Genomic DNA, 20,682 nt, shown 5'->3' on the forward strand with positions numbered 1-20,682 from the left:
ATCACGGTTTCCCTACACAGGCGTGATGAAATTATTTAGGGATTTATCTATAAAACTGAACAAGCGCGTCATTCATCTTTCTAATAAACCTAACCCATTTCAATTTTAACCTGCATATTTCATTCTTTAAAAGTTAATATAGTATATTGAAAAGCTCAGTTTAAAGGTTAATGTTAACATTCACTTTATCAAGTAAATGATATGTTTGAATCTTAAAATTGATCTTAATGCCAAAATTTTCAAGGTATAGAAAAATGTATGAAGATAGTGCATACAAAGAGTATATGAGATTGTAAAAATTATATCTGTAAAAGTTAGACTGTTATTGTGAAAACTAAACTCTCTTTGAATTTTTGCAAACTAAACTCATTAAGATTGAAAAAATGAATGTTACATTTTACTAATGTTCGTAGAAATGACTGTGGTGTTTTTTTTTTTAATTTTAATATAAATATACAAATTAAGAGGAGATGTCCTTTTTGCAACGAAAAAATAGAAAATTGCTGGCGCTAGGGTTCGAAGTGTGTAATCCTTAATTTATCACCACGATTGATAGATTAGAATGTGGTGAAAGTATTTTATTAAATAAATAAAAATTAAGGCACCTAAATAAAAGTTATTACTTCGGTTGATTTAAAGGCTGAGGTAAAGAGGTTACGAAATGTATATTTTTGTGGTAGGGAAAGAATATCATGAAAGGATAATGGAAAATATTTTTGCTTCATCTTACTTCTATAACGATAATATGTATTCCACTATCACAAAATGACTAAAAAAGATTTGGGTACCAAAGGTCAAGAAGTTAAATTATGATGCATACATGCTTGAAAGTTCAAACTCAAAATATCATACTAAAAGTTACTGCTCAAATCATATGTCTGAAGAAATAAATATTTTCTCATATTTAACTTCTACGTGAGGAAAAGTTTATTTCGATGGTAATAACAAAGATAAATCTGTTGGATGTAGGACTATTGGTAAACGCCATGATCCTTTCTTTGAGTTGTTACGATTTTTGAAATTTTATTACACAAATTATGTAGTATTAACTAAGTTGTGTGACAAAGGTAATATATTTTTGTCTAATTCTTCTATATACATGGTATTTAAAATTTATAAACAAAATGTATCCTTTTGGTGTATTAATTTTTCCAAAAAGATCATGAATATAGAAGATTTTATACACGTTATATAATATGCCACATCCCCTTAAATGCTCAATTAGTTGTCACTTGAGACCAATTGAGTTCCTATGTACTCTATAATTTGTCAATTGGAACAATTAGAGCTCTTATGTGCTCTAAATGTTGTCAGTTGGGAACAATAGAGTAACCAATAAACTCTGAAGAGATTAATTATTAATAAAAGAGACAAACTAATATTAATAAGTACAAGAGAGGATACTTTGGTAACATTAATAATTGGTCAATTGGTACTAGAAGACAAAATATCAATTGAGATATTTTGTATTACTACCTAATATTATAATATATATTAATTATATGTTATATATATAGTATGGTATAGAAAGAAAGAAGGAAAGTAATGGATAAGAATAAGAAGGAAGAGAAATAGAGATATCAGAAAGAAAAGAAAAAAAGAGAGAAAGGGAAAAAGAAGAGAAAAGGAGAAGAAGGGAGAAGAGAAATAAAGAAGAGGAAACTCGGAGGAAGAAGAAAACTTGAAGAAGAAGTGGAAAACATCAACCATCAAACCAAATTCTTTCCATCATCTTCATCTCCAAGGTGAGTTCCTAGCTAGTATAGCATTGGAGGAAGAAATATTATGAATTGGGGTTAGGTTTTATATGTAATCCATAATCATGAACTTGATGAATCCATGATGAACTTGTTGTTATTATTACTCTTCCATGCTTGTATGTCTTATTCCCTAACCTTCACATATTGTCTTAGTGTATCATGGTGTTGATACCTTATGGTTGTGCTTGTTGCTATTATGAGTATAAATTGTCATGAATACATTTTGGTTGTTTTTGTTATGATTATGTGTTCATGATCTTGAGTAAATTAAGGAATGATTGTATGATGTGTGGTGAAACTATGATGGGTATTATTTGAGGAATAAATTGAATTGTTATGTTTGGAAAAGATAATAAGAGAGGAGTTATTTGAGGAAAGGTCACAATTGATTACATTGCCTTTCTGTTTGTGAAGAAATGAAATTTATTATCGATTGTTCCACTTGGTCAATCAATTGACATAAATTAATTCCTTGAAAAATGAAAATATGCCACCAACGGGGGTTGAACCCGAAACTTCCTTGGTATGGTATAAGCCTTACCACTAGGCCAAGGAATTTGTTATTGAATACTTGTGCAATGAGTTAATGTTAACCTAAATCTTTATTAGGATAGATTGATAAATTAATTGAGTGTAATAGCTTGACTATGTTTCTTGTACCATGGTATATTACGTTGTGTATACTTTATGAATATTATGATATAGGCTAAGTATTGGTATTGTGTGTGTGTGTGCATGAATGTTAAAACCATATGATGATGAGTGAGGAAACCTTATGAGTACAACTTGATTAATAACTTAGAAAGATAATCTAGGTCATGAAAATGGATATACGGTGATGCTTGGTCACAACGGTACCTAGATATGTGTCTAGGACAAGTATTAGCCTGATAAAGAATCAATATGCTTTGTATGGAACATTTGGAATAATATGTGAATAAGTGGATATGAACATCTAGTATTTAATTAATACCATGAGAATTGAATTGATATTTGGTGAGGAACTTCGTTCCAAAAGTCCTATTGCAGTTGAGACTTAATCACGTATTCGGAATTAGTTATGATTGTACACATACCACTTCAAGGGCTTATGTAAAGCGGTAAGTGGGGATGTGGCACCAATGATTCATGCCTTAATTGGGTTTGAGCCCCAACCATGGAACGCATGGGGGAAAGGTGGACACCTAAGTGGATTAGAGGCCCGTACAGTGAAAGATACCCTAAGTGAGTTAGAGGCCTATACAGGTGACGGTCGCTTGAATTGAGGATTCGGCCTCATAGAGGACCCAATATCCACCGTGAAAGTCGAATCATACGAGCATGCGCGAACCGATCCTGGGTTAGACGTAAGTCCGTTCGGGGATTGATGTTTTCTGAATCCGAATAGTGATTTATTGAGTTATGTGAACTCAAGTGACATATTTCTATACATTGCAATTATCCCTTGGTTGCTGAAGTCCTAGTTTCAAGGTGCGAGTGATGCACAAGTAACGAAAGACGAAAACTTGAGTTAGGATTATGTTAGAAACCCCTGTAGAGCCGAGTGGACCCATAGGATAGGGGAACTCATTGAGATTATCATCTCACCCTAATATTGTTGTTATTTTTCAGGTTTTGGTTACAACTTTAGTATATAAGAAGAGTTGTGCATTGATGATTCAAGGGATGCTATTATTGTGATTTTCCGCTGTGAACCTTGTATAATGATGACTATTGTACTTAGATATTAGATTTTTTTATGTTGGCACTTTCCATATCTTGTACCATATGTTGTATTTTTTTGTATAATTGGTCAAGTATGTAAATGATGCCAATAGGCACTTATGATTGTGTCAGTACCAAATAATAACACTTATATGATATTATTCTAAATATATATTATACGGGTTGTTACACATTATCTATTTTAAACTAACCTCATACCTGTTGTAGAGGTATATTTTTTGTTTGTTTGTGTAGATATACTAAGAAAAATCCTCTTAGAAGATAAAGACGAGGATAATCACACTCAAAGAATGAACGACCTTGAAGGATCATCATCTTAACGAATAGTATATTAATATCTCAAAAGAGGAAGGCATCGTTAAACATATCATTTTAAGGAATGTGAAATATAAAAAGAAATCTGAAGCTCTACATCAATACAGATGAAAAATGAATGCTTTGCAACATCAAAGGTTAATAGTCAAAACACAAAAGTTATCAGAGATTTCTTTAGGAGAAATGATTTCATGTTTGAATATTTTTGGAACGAATCCCACCCAGAAAGAAATAGACTCTAGAATTACCTATAGTGTAAAAATATTTAAAGAGCTTCAAAATAAAGAATATTGATTTTGATTCCACAAATAATCAAGTGGAAGAATTCCTTTATTTAAAGGTTACTGTTTGTTTGGTAAGGTGTAAGGCACATGGTTGAGAATGAAATCAGAATACTCTAACTATTCTTCTAATAAGTGCTAACTTATTAAATCTTCATTATATTTATTTTTATATCAAGTGTGCGTTGTAGATAAAGTTTTTGAGAAATAAAAGGTCATAAACCAAAAAGGGAATGTCAACAAAAGACTTCCACTAAAAGAATATATCTCAAAGATGGATAATGTCATTTTTGAAGAGAAGTATGGTATCTTGTTCTGCTTAAATGTGCATTTATGTGCTTATGCTTCATCAAGTAACTCCTCCTTTTTATATGATCTATTTTTCAGGGTTCTATGTGATGTTTACTATTTCTCGCCTTTTTGATTATGACAAAGAAGGAAAAGTACACTCTCAAAGGGACCAGTATAATATCTTTATGTGTGAAATGGAGTTAACCACTCCAACCTTTCTATCAATGTTTGTCTTTTTTATCATATCCTATAGGAGAATTTAGTTCTATGTGCTATATATGTATAACTATCAATTGGTTTTGATGATTGAATGTCAAATATCTTTAGTGATGATGATTCTTAAGTCAAATGATTTTTTGTGTTAATGATAGCTCTTTCAAGAGTTCTTTGTGACAAATGTCAAATGGGGTTTGATATAAAATATCAAGTGGTTCATGGTGATGGCATCTGAACAAGAAGACATATATCAATCATTATTAGTCAAATTTCTCAAATTCTAGTTGAAGTGCTAAACATCATTGAATCAAGCAAAGGAACTTGAAGTCTTGAAGTTTTGAAAGTGTGAAAGTGTGAAAGGTCATCTGGTCATGAGATTAACGCTTTAGTTTGATTACTTATTTGTAAATGGAAGAAGATAAAGTATTAATTTAATAAGGAAATGCGCACACACACATAAAGTTCACTTCAAACCATTTTTATCTTTTGATAAAATCTCTTGAAACCTTTACCATGTGTCATACGGTGAACTGACTTGGGGTGTTTTGCTTTTTATCGCAATGTCGCGGATAGCAAGAGTCGCCACCGACTTTTCTTTTATCCAATAAGGAAAGGTGGAAAAGAACAGGAAAGACCTCAAAAGATTTTGGGTTCGGGAGGTACATTATACAAAGGGAAGGTGTTAGCACCCTTTGTATCCATGGTTATCCATGGGCTCTTAATTGCTGGATCACTTATATTTTTGTCTGAAAAGTGTTGGTGAATTGTTTAAAAATGTTTTGAAAAGAGAGTTTAACTTTGTAATGATTCTCGTATGAATGTATACAAAGTATTTATCTCGTTTGATTTTGGAAAACAGTTTAGAAAAATATAACTTGGTAATGATTCTAGTATGAATGTATACCAAGTGGTGATTTTCTAGGACTTGCAAAGTGTGAGGGTGGAAAATGTTTTAGGTTATGATCCAGTAATTGAGAGTTATACCTTCCTAAGGTCGTTATGGGCATTTCCTATCCTTGTGAGGGTAAAACTGTCCTTACTATTGAGAAGTAAGTAGTTTTATCCTTTGGATGTAAAAGGGTCATCGTAGGGTCATCGATAGGTCATTGAAGGCTACAGTTGTAGGGATACCTTAGCATTCGGAGGGACGATCATCATTTAACCGTAGGCTACACCGAAGGGTCACCGAGGGACAAAATCATATATTCGAAGGCAATACCCGAGGGACTATGATTTATTTTATGATGATTTAATTGAAGGGCCATTGCTAAGTGTATCCCCACATTCGCGGGACATGACCGTAATACCGTAATATCGTAAGGCAAAAGAGAGGTCCAAGATCACATATTTAAAGGTCATATTTTAAAGTTAATTAGGTAATTAGGATGAATCTCCACATTAAAATCAATACATTAAAAATAATACATTAAAATTAATACATTAAAATTAATTATTAAAATTAACACATTAAAATTAATTATTAAAATTAACACATTAAAATTAATTAAGCAATTTAGGGTGAGCCTCCACAAGGGTATCCCACAAATAAAGTGGAAGACCTAACGGCGGTCTTTTTTTCTGGGACATATGGACCTTTGCAAAATTCAACAAACGGGTTAGCATACCAAATCAGGGTGCAATCGAGGATTACACCGCAAAAGAAATCACAACGGTAATAGGATCAAATAAACAATGCCTGGCTATGATAAAACATGAATGAAAAGTCAGAACAGAAAAGTTGGCTACTGTCAGGTTCGCGCCTGCCTCGCCTAGCGAAGGCTTAGCGAATACTCGCTGCATGCTCGCTTAGCGATGTGCTAGCGAGCGGCTGCGGATTCCGGTTTTAATAACGATATAATGGCAGCAAGCTTCACACTTTATAACATTCATTACAGAGATTATGTGGTTAGACATTCAACGGTTCATGCATACTTAAATTCATATGTAAAACTTAAGATAGTTTCATAAATTCAATCATGATACCATGTGCAAATTAAGAACATAGGGTAGTAATAGCAATGCCAACCTGTTTGTAATCGAATTGTAACCTTGAATTGGCTGATCGGATCGAATTGAGCGGAAGTGACCTTGCCGCCGCCGGCTTTTCCTTCAGGGCTTCCTTTAGGGTTTTCCGTCTGTGAGCGCTAGGGTTTGCTTGCTAGAGTTCTCCTCTCTCCTTTTTTCCGTTCTCTTTTCATTACTGAAGTGCTGGTATTTATAATGCCCTTTTTCATGACCTAATGGGCTCAGAACGAAGCCCGAAATTTTTTGTTGTCTGTCAGCTTCGCTAGGCGAGCTGGTAGCGAACGTTTGCTTCGCTAGGCGAGCGTGTAGCGAATGTTCGCTAGGCGAGCGTGTAGCGAACGTAACGTTCGCTAGGCGAGCGTGTAGCGAACAGGCCAGTTTGGGCCATTTTCTGGATTGGGCCATTCGTGAGCTGGGCCTTTGTCCCTTTAAGATCAGTGCCATAAAATGAGTCGGAATGCCCCTGAAAAATGTCTTGAACTATTGATGGGCAAATTTTGGGGTATGACAGCTGCCCCTGTTCAATATTCTTGAACCGAGAGAGTTAGGATGGTATGTACGCCATTCGTGGTCTGGAGGTGGAAGATTATTGAACACTTAGAACGCCCCAAAAATTTGCATTTGTCAATTAGTTAGTCTTGATGGAGATGGGCTTAAAGATGCCATCTAGGAAGTTTGATGATGAGAGCTTCAGAGTGCATCGTACGTTAGAAGATATCCGAAGTCATGGGTGTCACTGGGTCATACGCCAGACCGTATAGTGAGTCATTCATTAGGCCGTCGACTTCACTGGGGAGTTAGAATGGGTCATACGCCGTTGGGGATGACAGATCAGAATGGATCGTACGCTAGATCGTATCTGAGTTGCAGAATGGGCCGTCTGTTAGGCTATATCTGACGAAAAGTAGTCGTACGCTAGACTACACCTCGGGATGTACCGTACGCTAGGTAGTATCTGAGGAATGAAGATCCGAATGGGTCGTACGCTAGACCGTATTGTTGGAGGAGTAATATGTTATGCCGAATCAAAATGAGATAAGAATCCGAATGAGTCATACACTGCTGGGGATAAAGGATCAGAATGGATCGTACGCTAGGTCGTATCTGAGTTGCGGAACGAGCCGTCCGTTAGGCTGTATCGTTGTTGGGGGTGAAGGATCAGAATGGATCGTATGCTAGATCGTATCTGAGTTGTAGACTGAGCCGTCCGTTAGGCTGTACCTGGTGATGAAGGGGGTAGTCATACGTCAGACTACACTTCAGAATGTACCGTACGCTAGGTAGCATTTGAGGGGATGAACATCCAAGCGGGTCGTAAGCTAGACCGTCTCTGAGTAGCAGAACGAGCCGTCCGTTAGGCTGCATCTGACAATAAAGGGGTAGTCATACGCCAGACTACACTTAGAATGTACCGTACGCTAGGTAGCATCCGAGGCCTTGAAGGTCCAAATGGGTCGTATGCTGGACCGTATTGGAATTGTTGAAGGTCGGAATGGATCGTACGTTAGATCGCATCTGAGTTGAAAGAGTCATATGTTGAGCTGAATCAGAATGAACCGTACGCTAGGCTATATCTGATAGTATTTGTATATGTTGTATTTGCAATAAATGTCTGGGATGGGCTTATAGATGCCATCACTAGGAGGACGTCAGGATGAATGTTGACATGGAGTGTATCTGAAAGATGTATTTGAATCTGAACGTAATCGATGAAGATGTCCGTCTGAATGGCTCTCTATTTTGACTGTGTCAGGAAGATAATTAACCTGAAAAATAAAGTTAGCTTCATGCCATGTCATGATGCATGAGATGTTTTATGCTTTCGAAAATAACTGCGAACGATGTATGCATGCGTATGCTGTGAAATGATGTAACGAATGAATTATGCATCTGAAAATTTCTTCCTGAGGACTCTACTAGGGAAAATAAATCTCAATCTTCTAGTTGGGAGATACTGGTATCGATGACCCTTTCTTAGCCGGGGATGCTTGATTTCTGTCTGATGGTAGAAATGTTCAACAGAAGCCCGGCTGGGGGTGGAAGAGATGACCCATTTGTCTAGTAATGCCACTCTCTTCTGGGAATGACTGGCTTTGCCGGGGAGTAGAATTGGCAACAGATTCATTGGAAAGTCTGGTTAGACCTTCTCCTCGATCCTGAAGTCCTTTAGTAATTGTCATTGTTATTTTATGCATGTATTTTGATAAACATTGATCATATTCAAATGCATATATCAATTCAAGTTAAATCAATGGACGTTTACGCAAACAAAACAGAGAAAGCAAAACAAAAGCATCTTTTTGGAAATGAAATTGTATTGATTTTGAAAGAGGGCCTATAAACGGGCAATTTGTGTACAAGGAGACAAAAATCCTAGTAAGAGGAAATTGTCAAGAAAACAAAGAGACAGCTATGCCGAAAACGTCCTATTGACTTTAATTCCACTACTGCCATTATGTCTTCAAGCCTCTCATCTCTTGCTGTCGGATAGAAGTGATTGGCGTGTTCAGTCCTTTGAACTTGGATGAAGCTGTCTGAGAACGGGACATAGTCATACGCTTTAATCCCTAATTTTTGCCTGGACCGCCTTTTCAGGTTTTCAGTCCACCAGGATACCCTTTTTTGCCCAAGCCGCCTTTTCAGGTTTTCGACTTGCCGGGTGTACATTTTTATATGTTTATCCCTAATTTTTGCCCGAACCCTTTTGGTTCGCTGGGATGCCCTTACTTTTGCCTAGGTACGTCGACCTAGCGGGTCTCTCTTATGCGTAGTATTTTTTGACTATGTCTGCGTTCACGGGATGTGGGAAGTCTTCGCCATCCATCGTAGCAAGTATCATGGCTCCACCAGAGAATACTTTCTTAACCACAAATGGCCCTTCATATGTGGGAGTCCACTTGCCTCTGGGATCACCTTGTGGTAGAATGATACGCTTGACCACCAAGTCGCCAACTTGATACACCTGTCTCTTGACTCTTTTGTTAAATGCCTGGGTCATGCGCTTCTGATATATCTGTCCATGACACACAACCGCAAGTCTCTTCTCATCGATAAAGTTTATCTGGTCGAGTCGAGTCTGAATCCATTCATCTTCATCTAAGCCCGCCTCTTTTATGATTCTTAGAGAGGGAATCTGGACTTCCACTGGTAAAACGGCTTCCATTCCGTAGACTAAAGAGAAAGGAGTTGCTCCTGTCGAAGTGCGTACTGAAGTGCGATAACCGTGAAGAGCAAACGGTAACATCTCATGCCAGTCTTTGTACGTCACCGTCATCTTTTGTATGATCTTCTTGATATTCTTATTAGCAGCTTCTACAGCGCCATTCATCTTTGGTCGGTACGGAGAAGAGTTATGGTGCTTTACGTTGAACTGCGTGCAGAGTTCAGTAATCATCTTGTTGTTCAAATTAGTACCATTGTCGGTGATAATCCTTTCAGGGATACCATACCGACAAATAAGACTATTCTTGATGAACCGTGCCACCACATTCTTGGTGACAGAAGCAAATGAGGCGGCCTCTACCCACTTTGTAAAGTAATCAATAGCGACAAGGATGAAACGATGCCCATTAGAAGCAGTAGGTTTAATCTCTCCAATCATATCAATGCCCCACATTGCAAAGGGCCAAGGTGCGGTCAACACGTTCAATGGAGCAGGAGGTGCATGTACTTTATCCGCATATATCTTGCACTTGTGACAGGTTCTGGAATGATGGTGGCAATCAGCTTCCATGGTAGACCAATAATACCCTGATCTCAGAATCTTCTTGGCCATCGTATGTCCACTAGAATGAGTCCCGAAAATACCATCGTGCATGTCTTCCATAATCTCTTCTGCTTCCTTTTTATCCACACAGCGAAGCAAAGTTGAGTCATGATTACGTTTGTATAATACTCCATTACTCAGAAAGAACTTAGCGGAGAACTTCCTCAGGAATTTTTTGTCATTGATGGATGCCCCTTCAGGGTATTCCTGAGCTTCTAAATATCTTTTTACTTCGTGGAACCAAGGTTTTTCCCGTACTCCCTCAGTGTTAAGTTCATAACAGTATGCCGGTTCATCTAGTCGCCCAATGGTGATCCTGTGAGCTTCATCGTCCCATCTGACTCTGAACATAGATGACATGGTAGCTAATGCGTCTGCCAACTGATTCTCTTCTCGTGGGATATGTTCGAATGTAATCTCTTCAAAGTGTGGGATTAATGTCATCACCCGTTCTCGGTAAGGGATGAGATTCGGATGCTTAGTGTCCCATTCTCCTTTGATCTGACTGATTACTAATGCTGAGTCTCCGTACACACTCAAAAACTTGACCCGCCGGTCTATAGCAGCCTTGAGTCCCAAAATACATGCTTCATACTCAGCCATATTATTGGAACAATGAAAACATAGTCTAGCAGTGAAAGACGTATGGTAACCCTCGGGAGAAATGATTACCACACCAACACCATTGCCCAATGCATTAGAAGACCCATCGAAAACCATAGTCCATCGGGATCCTAGTTCGGGTCCTTCATCCGGTCCAGGTTCTTCATAATCAGTAACAAGCATGACATCCTCATCTGGGAACTCAAAATTCATAGATTGGTAATCATCCACTGCTTGATGAGCCAAATGATCGGCTAGCACGCTTCCTTTGATTGCTTTCTGGGTAGTATACTGGATGTCATACTCTGTTAAGATCATCTGCCATCTTGCTATTCTTCCGGAGAGAGCGGGTTTCTCAAATATGTATTTGATAGGATCCATCTTAGAAATCAATAAAGTGGTGTGATTCAACATATACTGTCTCAGTCGGCGAGCAGCCTAGGCCAAAGCACAACAAGTTTTCTCGAGCAGTGAGTATCTTGTTTCACAGTCGGTAAACTTTTTGCTAAGGTAGTATATGGCATGCTCTTTTCGACCAGACTCGTCATGTTGTCCCAACACGCACCCCATTGAATTTTCTAACACGGTTAAATACATGATTAGAGGTCTTCCTTCAACTGGTGGCATCAGAATTGGAGGTTCTTGAAGATACTTCTTGATTTTGTCAAAAGCTTCTTGACATTCCTCATTCCATATCATCTCTTGATTTTTCCTCAGTAGCTTGAAGAGGGGTTTGCAGGTGGCGGTCAAATGGGAGATAAATCGGGCAATGTAATTCAAGTGTCCCAAGAAACCTCTGACTTCTTTATCTGTACTGGGAACTGGCATTTCTTGAATAGCTCTCACCTTGGCCGGGTCGACCTCAATTCCTTTACCACTGACAATAAAGCCCAAGAGTTTACCGGATCTTACTCCAAAGGTGCATTTGTTCGGGTTCAATCTCAACTTGTACTTCTTCAACCTCTCAAACAGTTTGTATAAATGATCGAGATGTTCTTCTTCAGTATGAGATCTGGCTATCATGTCATCCACATATACCTCTATTTCATGATGGATCATGTCATGGAACAAAACCACCATAGCACGCTGGTACGTTGCCCCGGCGTTCTTTAAACCAAATGGCATTACTTTATAACAGAACGTTCCCCAGTGCGTCACAAACGTAGTTTTCTCCATGTCCTCAGGCGCCATCTTAATCTGGTTGTAACCTGAGAATCCATCCATGAATGAGAACACCTTGTGTTGAGCGGTGTTGTCTACCAGAACATCAATGTGCGGAAGTGGAAAGTCGTCTTTGGGACTCGCTTTATTCAAATCTCTGTAGTCTACACACATTCGCCCCTTGCCATCCTTCTTCGGCACTGGTACCACATTAGCAACCCATTGAGGATAAGAAGTAACAGCCAGAAAACCTGCATCAAATTGTTTCATAACCTCGGCTTTGATTTTCTTAGACATTTCAGGACGCATGCGACGAACCTTTTGCTTAACAGGACGACATTCTTCCCTCGTTGGCAATCGATGCACTACTATATCGGTATCCAGTCCTGGCATGTCTTCATAAGACCAAGCAAAAATCTCTACATAGTCATGCAACATCTGAATCAACCTTCTCTTGACACTGTTTTCCAAGCCTGCTCTTATTTTGACTTCTTTCTTGCTTAATTCAGTACCCAGATTTACAGTCTCAACGGACTCCTCGTGCGGCTGTATAGTCCTTTCTTCCTGCAGTAACAGTCTGGCAAGTTCTCCAGGTACTTCACAATCTTCCACACTTCCATCCTCGGCTTGGTAGATCGGATTTTCAAAGTCATAATGAACAGTAGTAGAACTATTGTCAACAGGATCCAGAGTGGGTATGGATCTGCAATTCGTTACGTGAGTGTGTGTAAGAAAACATAGCTCGTTTGGAAGATGACATAAAAGACAAAGAGCGCAATATTTGAATGCAAAAAGTCCATTGATTTATTGAATATGAATATGCTTATGAAAATGACAAAACCCTTAACAAATTAGCTATTGTGCCCCGGGCATAGACACAACGCTTGGAGAAGTTCAATTGTAAAAAAACAAAAAATTGCAACACCAAAATAGATAATAACAATTACTCCTGACTAAAGGAAATCGGGATAGTGTCTTCAGCCTTCCAATTATTGAGTCCGTCACCAATTGTTGGGAAAATCCAGCTATCCAGGTCGCAATCGCTGTCAGCATCTTCTACAGCATTAATTTGACTCTCGTCAGAGCTGAACCCCAGGCCAAATTTGTCAGACTTGTACGGTACGTCGATCAATTGACCCCAGCCAGTACGACCACCATCTTCAACCACGGCTTGAGCGTCCTTCAGAGAAATCATAGCAGGAGGAGCACGAATAACCTTGGGTACACAGGAAGTTGGCTTAAGGACAGGATTGGTCGGAGGAACTACTTCAAATGACTGACAAGGAGTCTCAATGAATTCACCATCCATCTCGACGTATCTGAAGGTATGCACACTACTGACAATGTACTCTTCTTCTCCACACACGGTGACAATTTTACCCTCTGTGGGATATCTCAACTTTTGATGGAGAGATGAAGCTACAGCACCTGCCCCATGAATCCAAGGGCGTCCCAGTAAGCAGGAATAGGCAGGACGAATGTTCATTACATGGAAGGTAGTGTTGAAGACTTGAGGTCCTATCTTGATAGGCAGGACTACTTCGCCATGGACAACACTCTTTGCACCATCGTAAGCACGTACCACAATGTCACTAGGTTTCAGTTCAATGCTTTTACAATCCAGCTTATCCAGCACGGCTGTTGGCAGCATATTCAAGGAAGAGCCATTATCGATCAACACATGAGACAAAGTGATTCCCCTACACTCAATGGAGATATGCAGGGCTTTATTGTGATTCTTTCCTGCTGGTGTCAGATCAGCGTCGGAAAAGCCTAGGCCATTGTCAACAGCCAAGTGAGCAACATAATGTTCGAACTGATCGACAGATGTCTCCTGAGGTACATGAGCAGTCTTCAAGAATTTTATCAATGCATTGGCATGAGGTTCAGAAGATACCAGCAAGGATAACATCGAGATCTTAGACGGGGTATGCCCCAACTGTTCTACAACATCAAAACCGCTCTTGCGAATGATTTTCAGCACCTCTTCCATTTCTTGTTTGGCAACATCTTCGGGAGTAACTTCGACCGGTGTCTCTGACTGAGCAGGATTGACTGGTTCCTTTCCTCGAGTTTCAAGGATAGGAGGTGAGATTTCTGGAGAGAAGATCCTTCCGCTTCGAGTAATTTTACTAGTCCCAACAATGCCACTAGTATTAGCAGCATTATCCACTTGCTTCACGCCATGGACGTAAACATCACCGCCATAATTCCACGGAATAGCTTTGCTTGAGGAATACGGGATCGGGCCAGGTGCAGTAATGATTAAGGGAGCAACCCTGGGCTCAGCAGTAATCTTCACAGGCGCCCTGGTAGCGGTAATCTTCACTGGAACTTTGGACCTAGCAACCACAGATATTTCTTCAATAGGGTTTTCCGCCTTAGGAATCCTTTCGAAGAGAACTGTACGATCGTCCATCAGCCGTTGAATACCATTCTTCAATTCCCAACAATCATCTGGTTGGAACATACAGAGATTGCAATCTTCAGCACAACCTGGAAATAAACCAGCTTGCAATAAATTCCTCTTTATGATCGGGAGAGGAGATGTTAAGTCCGCCACATTGGAAATGTGAGAATCTCCATAGCATTAACAGTCTTGTCATGGTTAGGCATAGGAGCAGTGATGACATTAGGAGTCTCCGGAGGCTCAAACTCAATTTCTCCAGCTTCGATCATATCCTGAATCTTATTCTTCAATGACCAGCAATCGTTTGTATCATGCCCGGGGCTATCGGAGTGATATGCACACCTGGCATTGGGATTATAACGAGAAGAGGTAGTGTTGGGATTTGTAGGAGGATCTCTAAGGGTGATCAAATTTGCCTTTAGCATTCCCTGCAGTGCCTGTGCCAAGGTCATATTGATCCTGGTGAACTGCCTTCTTGGCCTGTCTTGTTTGGGTTGGAAGCTTTGAGATGGTGGTGCTGCAATCGTAACTGCTCCAATGTCGTGGTCACGGTTTTTCTTGTTACGACCCTTTTGACCGTACACAGCATTTGATTCATTCCTCCCCTGATAGGACCTTTTAGTACTTGCAGAGGCAGCCGCCTGTATCTTTCCACTTCGGATGCCGCTTTCAACACGTTCACCTGTTAATATAAGTTCAGTGAAACCTGATGAAGAACTTCCCAGTAGATGGCTGTAGAATGGGCCGGTCAGTGTGCCCATGAACATGTCCACCAATTCTCTGTCAGTCATAGGGGGTTTGACTCTGCCAGCCAAATCTCTCCACTTTTGAGCATATTCTTTAAAGCTTTCTTTAGATCCCATAGTCATACTCTGTAACTGTAGCCGGGTAGGTGCTAGTTCAGAGTTATACTGGTACTGTTTATAGAAAGCTGTTGCTAAATCAGTCCAGGTGCGGATGTCAGAGCTCTCGAGCTGATAATACCATTCCAACTGTGTGCCAGACAGGCTCTCTTGGAAGAAATGGATCCATAGCTTCCTGTCAGTGGTATGCGGCTGAATCTTTCTCACATAAGCTCTCAGATGCATCTGAGGACAAGACGCACCATCGTACTTAGTGAAAGTGGGGATTTTGAATTTGCGAGGAATGGTCACATCGGAGACCAGACCCAAACTTTCGAAATCCAGACCGGGCGCTTTCTGCCCCTCCATAGCTAGCATACGTTCTTCCAGCAACTTGTACTTATCATGTCTTGGAGAGTACTGTTCATTTTCATAATCTTCATCGTCATCCTCAGGGTTGGAGAGATCAACATTCTCCTCTTCTGAATCATTCTCTGTCTCCTCTTCCAGACCATTTGGAATTCCAAACTTGACTCCCGCGGCCCGTCCTTTAAGCCTTCTTCCCGGGTTAATGAAACTCACAGCTTTCTTGTCTTTCTTCTTTTCGAGCAAAAGAGCCTTCAGTTCCTCCTGCCCCTTGGATAAGCTTAGCATCATCTCCTTGAATTGAGCATTCTGAGTCTGGAGATCTTTGACAGTTTGTTCGAGATCCATTTTTCTGTTTGCAATGAAGACCGTGAGAACATTGAACTTGTAGAATACCTGTTATGCAGTGTTATGTTATGTTATGCAATGCATGAAATGTTTTCAAGGACTTTTGGAATTTAACTTTGCGTAAATCACCAACAAGAGAGAAATGTTCATTGCTAATTTTTTTGATCAATGTTCATTACAAGAAGAAAAATAATAAAAATACAATGACAGCTCAAGTCTCCCAGGGGCGACTTCTTTTTGGGCGAAGATATGCATTGAGTCTTCGTTCCTCATTGAGCTGACTGGTAAGTTCTAACACTTTCTTCCTTTCTGCGACGAACTGAGTCTCGAAAGTATCCCTTTCTTCTCTCAACTGGATCCAGGATCTCTTTAGTTCCTCAACGTTGGTAGGCATATCTGGATAAGGAATGATCTGAGGAGCACCTCCTTCAGCTTCAGGTTCGACAATCTGAGGTCCGATTGCAAGATATGGCATGACAAGTTCACGAGCTCTGGCGCGTACCCATCTGAGATAAGGTTCCATAGGAATAGAATTTTTCTGTCCTAACGTACCTCTCTTCACCATGCCCCAAGCTCGTACAAATATTTGACGGAGGCCTTGGGAATCGTTGTCATAGTCGAACACAATGCCTTCGATGATCATTTCATGTGGACCATCTCTTCGAGCACAACCAAACTGTCGCAGAGCTAAAGCAGGATTATAAGTAATACCTCCTCTTATTCCTAGGAGTGATACATTAGGGAACTCGCCACAACGGTCAATGATGGTAACATTTTCCTTGAACTGAGGACACCAACAGATGTCTGGGTGGGAGAGCGACATTATCCTTTGAGACCATCTCAAATTCTGCTCGTTCTTCAAGACTGATTGGGGAAGGTGCGAAATAAACCACCTAGACAATAAAGGTATGCAGCACATGAGAGTCCCTTGCTTCTTCATGGTACGAGTGTGGAGGGAATGCAAAATGTCTCCCAGCAAGGTAGGTACAGGGTTATGAGTGAGAAATATCTTAATAGCATTCATGTCTATGAATTGGTCTGGATTAGGGAATAACACCAAGCCATAGATTAGCAATGCCAGGATGTCTTCGAAAGCACGGACATTCATAACTTTTAAGAATTCTCGGGCCTTATTTGTCAGGAATTTGGCAAGTAAACCCTTAACTCCACTCCTTGTTACCCAATTAGCTTCAATGTCGGACTTCGTCATGTGTAAAGCTGCGGCAACTTCTTCAGACTTCGGAACCTTTTCTAAACCACTGAAAGGTATTTGATCAAGGATAGGTATCCCAAGCAGTCTGGAGAATTCTTCCAGTGTAGGTACCAACTGATAATCTGGGAATGTGAAGCAATGATGTTTAGGGTCGAAGAACTGGAATAAAACTCTCATCATATCTTCCTTGAAACCAGTGGTAACCAAATTGAGAAGAGAGCCATGTTTCTGGATGAACTGAGCATGATCGGGAAGTTCTGACACTAAATTCTTGAGTTGCGGAGAGATTGCTACAAGATTAATCCGGATGGTCTTCCTGGGAGCCATAACCTTACAAAACAGAGCAAAGTTAAATCCCTAAGTCCTTGAAATGGTTAGTTCGATGTCATGATGTCATGATGTTATGATGTTATGATGTTATGATGTTATGATGCTATGATGTTATGATGTTATGATGTTATGTGAATAACAAGCACAAGCAAGTCACACCACAATCATTCCTAAGTTTTGAGGCTTGCATGAGTTCCATAGGTAAGTACCCTCCCCACTGAAGTTTGGTTGGTTCAACCTGTCCTAGAATAGTAACCGGGTTCTAAAAGGATCTCAAATCATCGACCTTTCCTTAAGTCCACTTCAGTGCAACACCAAGTGGTTGACCGAAGCTTCCCTAAAGTCCAATCTCAAAGAGTGTAGTATCGAGTCTCAACCAACCCCAGTCGGAACCTAAGTCAGTTATCTCACTACTTTCTAATGGCCAGGATGAGTCAATTAGGGTTCTAAAGGTCTGGTTAATGCTTTGATGACACCACGCGGAAGCCAAATTGTTCCTCAAGTAACATGAGGAACATCAGGACAACCAAAGTGTCACATTAACCGTAGCCATCATTTTGACCATTCCAGTATACGCCGGATAGTCGCGATGATCTATTGCTACTTACCTAAGGTACACTAGATCCGGGTGTAGGATCTTTCACTCAAGAATACCCAAGCAATCCCTTAAAAGTAAATCAGACAATTTTAAATAAGTGATCTTGTTTTTTAAGGTAACCTCTCTTGTAATCTTCCCCAGCAGAGTCGCCAGTTCTGTCATACGGTGAACTGACTTGGGGTGTTTTGCTTTTTATCGCAATGTCGCGGATAGCAAGAGTCGCCACCGACTTTTCTTTTATCCAATAAGGAAAGGTGGAAAAGAACAGGAAAGACCTCAAAAGATTTTGGGTTCGGGAGGTACATTATACAAAGGGAAGGTGTTAGCACCCTTTGTATCCATGGTTATCCATGGGCTCTTAATTGCTGGATCACTTATATTTTTGTCTGAAAAGTGTTGGTGAATTGTTTAAAAATGTTTCGAAAAGAGAGTTTAACTTTGTAATGATTCTCGTATGAATGTATACAAAGTATTTATCTCGTTTGATTTTGGAAAACAGTTTAGAAAAATATAACTTGGTAATGATTCTAGTATGAATGTATACCAAGTGGTGATTTTCTAGGACTTGCAAAGTGTGAGGGTGGAAAATGTTTTAGGTTATGATCCAGTAATTGAGAGTTATACCTTCCTAAGGTCGTTATGGGCATTTCCTATCCTTGTGAGGGTAAAACTGTCCTTACTATTGAGAAGTAAGTAGTTTTATCCTTTGGATGTAAAAGGGTCATCGTAGGGTCATCGATAGGTCATTGAAGGCAACAGTTGTAGGGATACCTTAGCATTCGGAGGGACGATCATCATTTAACAGTAGGCTACACCGAAGGGTCATCGAGGGACAAAATCATATATTCGAAGGCAACACCCGAGGGACTATGATTTATTTTATGATGATTTAATCGAAGGGCCATTGCTAAGTGTATCCCCACATTCGCGGGACATGACCGTAATACCGTAATATCGTAAGGCAAAAGAGAGGTCCAAGATCACATATTTAAAGGTCATATTTTAAAGTTAATTAGGTAATTAGGATGAATCTCCACATTAAAATCAATACATTAAAAATAATACATTAAAATTAATACATTAAAATTAATTATTAAAATTAACACATTAAAATTAATTATTAAAATTAACACATTAAAATTAATTAAGCAATTTAGGGTGAGCCTCCACAAGGGTATCCCACAAATAAAGTGGAAGACCTAACGGCGGTCTTTTTTTCTGGGACATATGGACCTTTGCAAAATTCAACAAACGGGTTAGCATACCAAATCAGGGTGCAATCGAGGATTACACCGCAAAAGAAATCACAACGGTAATAGGATCAAATAAACAATGCCTGGCTATGATAAAACATGAATGAAAAGTCAGAACAGAAAAGTTGGCTACTGTCAGGTTCGCGCCTGCCTCGCCTAGCGAAGGCTTAGCGGATACTCGCTGCATGCTCGCTTAGCGATGTGCTAGCGAGCGGCTGCGGATTCCGGTTTTAATAACGATATAATGGCAGCAAGCTTCACACTTTATAACATTCATTACAGAGATTATGTGGTTAGACATTCAACGGTTCATGCATACTTAAATTCATATGTAAAACTTAAGATAGTTTCATAAATTCAATCATGATACCATGTGCAAATTAAGAACATAGGGTAGTAATAGCAATGCCAACCTGTTTGTAATCGAATTGTAACCTTGAATTGGCTGATCGGATCGAATTGAGCAGAAGTGACCTTGCCGCCGCCGGCTTTTCCTTCAGGGCTTCCTTTAGGGTTTTCCGTCTGTGAGCGCTAGGGTTTGCTTGCTAGAGTTCTCCTCTCTCCTTTTTTCCGTTCTCTTTTCATTACTGAAGTGTTGGTATTTATAATGCCCTTTTTCATGACCTAATGGGCTCAGAACGAAGCCCGAAATTTTTTGTTGTCTGTCAGCTTCGCTAGGCGAGCTGGTAGCGAACGTTTGCTTCGCTAGGCGAGCGTGTAGCGAACGTTCGCTAGGCGAGCGTGTAGCGAACGTAACGTTCGCTAGGCGAGCGTGTAGCGAACAGGCCAGTTTGGGCCATTTTCTGGATTGGGCCATTCGTGAGCTGGGCCTTTGTCCCTTTAAGATCAGTGCCATAAAATGAGTCGGAATGCCCCTGAAAAATGTCTTGAACTATTGATGGGCAAATTTTGGGGTATGACACCATGACACACTTAATTGGTTAGAAGTTATGTTAATCAATTAGGAATATATTTTATATTGATCAATTCATTAAGGTCTTTTTGTAATCGATTAAACCTAATTGTAACTCCTCTTAATTGGTTACACGAGTTATTAATCGATTAGGCAATGTAAAAACTCAAAGTCTCTTTTTTGGGTTAGTTAATCGATCGAAAACTTGGGTTAATAAATTAAAATGTTAAAAATGCTCATGGATCATTTCCTTTTGGAGTCAGAAT

This window comes from Lathyrus oleraceus, chromosome 1 (assembly GCF_024323335.1).
Source record: "Lathyrus oleraceus cultivar Zhongwan6 chromosome 1, CAAS_Psat_ZW6_1.0, whole genome shotgun sequence".
Taxonomy (NCBI): Eukaryota; Viridiplantae; Streptophyta; class Magnoliopsida; order Fabales; family Fabaceae; genus Lathyrus; species Lathyrus oleraceus.